Source organism: Lactuca virosa, chromosome 5 (assembly GCF_052849685.1).
Source record: "Lactuca virosa cultivar CGN04683 chromosome 5, Lactuca_virosa_CGN04683_v6, whole genome shotgun sequence".
Taxonomy (NCBI): domain Eukaryota; kingdom Viridiplantae; phylum Streptophyta; class Magnoliopsida; order Asterales; family Asteraceae; genus Lactuca; species Lactuca virosa.
In genome coordinates this window covers 416,381,000-416,384,448 of record NC_136430.1, presented here as the reverse complement: position 1 = coordinate 416,384,448, position 3,449 = coordinate 416,381,000, and the positions used below count along the sequence as shown (strand labels likewise).

Genomic DNA, 3,449 nt, shown 5'->3' with positions numbered 1-3,449 from the left:
ATCGGGCAGCGATTCGTTTCCTAAAACGATCGTTTCTAATAAAACCGGGAGTTTTATTGAGAAACCGGGCTCTGCGAAAGGTCGGGCTTCAAAACCGAAAAGATAAATTTTTCGGGCTTCTCGGGAATCTCAGGGCGTGTTTCGGGCTTTGGAATAAGTACCGGGGCTTCGGGGGATGTCGGGATAGTAAAAATAAGACCAAGGAGTTAGCCACCTTCCGGGTGAGAGGAAAACTAGACCCAGAAAGGGATAGAGCTCTGAAATAGTGAACTGGGTGGGAACACAATCGATGTGTCACAAGAAGGCAGTGATGAAGTTGGTGATTGTCGCCTATTAGTATTAGAGATGAAGATAGAGGAATGCAAACTAGCTAACTCCTCTATCAGCGGAAAGAGAGAGAGCCAATACATGACTGGGGGGAGAAGTGAAGCAGCTTTCTTAGACGGAGAAGGTTCTTAGTCTAATCGCAAACTGAACCCGTCTGTAACCACAATGACTATATGCTTAACACACCTTCTGATCGATCTTAGCTAATTGACCTTTTTTGAATGGGAATTCATCAAGCGGGGTGGAGGAATGGTCAACTCATCAGGCTCATGATCTGAAGACTACAGGTTCGAATCCTGTCCCCGCCTAATCACTTGAGATCTTTTTTTGGGTGGTCAAAGTTGTGTTGCCAGCTAGCGAATGTTCGGATGGTGAACAGTTCAGTATCAAGTCTGTAACGAAGCTAGTACGGTTCAATGGTTTTAGAATACGGTTTAAGTATGACCTTGACGAAAATCTTCCAATGTCGATCCTAATGCTACAGTTGCTATCGGTTGCTAGCCTCAAAAAAATCTTTGTACCCTCATGGATACGGTCCTGAGGGTTCTGAATGATAGAATTAGAGGGTCCCTTTCGGACGTGCAGATTGAGGTTGGTAGGATATAGGCGTTAGGCTCTTTCGATGGCACTGAAAGGCCTGTTATCGTACTCTTTCGTATATAGTTGTCAAAGACACTGGAGAGAACTAGTCTCTCGGGCTAGGGGCTCTCTATCTATATACAAAAAACTGGATTTATAGCGAGCTTGTACTATTAGAACAAGGGCATAGTTTTAGGGACACTCACGTCTTTTTTTACAAGTCAAACTTCTCTCTATATTCAAGGGACTCACGATTGTGCAACGAAGTCTCCTATTCGGCGATATTCACATTGATTCTGGAATAACCTATCATATGCGGCCTCTGCTGCTGTTCACAAGTACAAGATGAGGATCAGCAACAGGTATTACCAGAGTATCATAGCTTATTTGACAGAGACGACGTTTCACCTTTTCCGCGGTGTGAACCTTGCGGGAAGTGTTGTATACTTTAAGAAGAGAGATCTATTCTACTTCTTTATTCTATCAAACCTGAAAACGAGGCCTCCGGTAAACAAGCTATAAAAGATGAATATCGCTCTCTCTAGCTAACCTGGAAAAAGTCTACCTTTGCGGAGCTGGAGCCGAAGCTCCTTCCTTTCTTCCTCCCTTGTTCTATTACCCCAAGGCCTCCTCGGTCTTCTTGGACTTGGTTTCTGTCTGATTTAACCCGCACTGCTAATGTAGGATTTTTGGGGGTAATGGCATCGGCACACTATTCGTCTAAATAAGTTATCTTTCGTCTTCCAATAGTTCTGACCCGAAAAGTGAGCCCCGAAAACTGTCAACCTATGACCAACTCATTACTATTTTAATGCATGACATGAGGTTGTCTACCTCACTAGTATTTGAACTGGAATGCCAGGCGGAGGAGTGTAACTGCCTTATCGCGCTATCCGACTTGTATGTGAAAAGCATTTCGTACTCGTAACTGATCCCTTCCTAGCGAAAGGTGTGCTCCAATGAAAAGTACATAACACTAGTAGTGCCCCTTTTGACGACCAAGTCACAATGGAAACAATGTATCTCTCTGGGGATGCGAAGAATATTTGAAAGCACTTTCGAACCATCACACGGATTCCAACCCAACTGCCCATGATATGGTAAGAACGGAATGGAAGGGAAAAAAAAGTCTTCTATGCGCAGACGTGAAAGCTCTATCAATAGAACTAGCTTCTTTTTATTTAGAGAGGAACGATTCCCTCGTCTGAGAATCGTCATTCACGCACTATTCCTCCCCACTAAAAAAAGCGATTGAGAATCTCGAGAACCTAAACAAAAATGCAGAAGTGAGCGTACCCCAAGGCTCTCCTCTCTCCCTCTTTTTTAGCCAACACCATCAACCCCATTTTTCACCGGTCAAAGCCAAAAATCTGATTAATAGAAGGAAAGGAGATCAGAAAAATAGGCGGACGACTTATAGTATAGGTCGGATGTTTCCGTGAGCAGTAAGCAGCAGATCCCCCCTTATTTTGGGAAAGCTGGTGGCCGCGTGTTAATTCTTTCAAGGCAAGGGGCGGCCTGATTCGACATTGTTGTTTACTCTGATCCGGTCGAGGTGGTTTTCACCAGCGCATAGGTGGTCTAAGTTCCTATGACCGAGTCTTTCTGGCCCCTGTGAACATATTTTCTTAATGTATTAAAGAGGGCCTCTCTAACCGGTGAAGGTGGGTGTCCACTAACGGCCATTCCTGGCTCGGCTCCGATAACGCAATTCCGGGAGGAGTCGGTAGTTGGGCGCTGGATCCCTTCGGACCTGGAGAACGTGTGACGCTGAGTCGGGGTTTGGTGAACCAACAGGTCGCTCCTCTAGTTGAAGTATTGGGCCCCTTTTTTGTTGCCTAGGTTACACCTTCGGAATACCCCAGAAGGGAATTTTTATCTACTCCCCCCAATCTGCACTTTACGCCACGCCGACTCCCCTTTCGTCATAAGGCGTGGAATTAGACCAAGGGGAATCTCCATAGGAACAAGTCCCTTAGATTTCGCACATAGGAGATCGAGACACAGCCCCATGGCTATGGGTAAAGATGTAGATCGATCACCCTAGATAGATAACTACATAGAGGGTCTCTACAAGTCAGTCTATATATTCTTTGATTTCGTTCCCCTCGTAAGATCAATATCACAACCAATGAGGTCCGCAAGTTTCACATCTAAGTAATACTCGATCCGATAGTTTACGATATAGATAGATATATATTTAACAACAACATTCTAAGAAAAGATATTAATAGATATCGGTAGTTGTCGGGTCGTACCCAAACAATAAGATTCCTGAGGAAAATGCACCTAAGATCAAATATTTCGAGCCGGCTTCCGTGGAAAATTCAGACTTTCTTTTTGATGCTGCGATCACATAAAAACATAAACTTTGAGGCTCAATAGCTAAATACATGGCAATTGAATCATAAGCCGAGATCATAAAGAGCATACTGCGAGTAGGAAGTGGAATTAATACAATGGATTCAGAAGCATCAAACCTCTCTTGTTCGGAAGAATCGAAACACATCGAAATGGTACCAGCCGTACTTAATAATAGAAGG

The 3,449-nt window shown here is 44.1% G+C and overlaps 1 non-coding gene across 1 annotated transcript; it reads left to right on the top strand.

Moving 5' to 3' along the window:
- The first annotated feature begins 562 nt into the window (after positions 1-562).
- On the top strand, positions 563-635 carry TRNAM-CAU (transfer RNA methionine (anticodon CAU)). Its single transcript has one exon. It is a non-coding gene; the product is annotated as a tRNA-Met (tRNA).
- Positions 636-3,449: the final 2,814 nt, after the last annotated feature.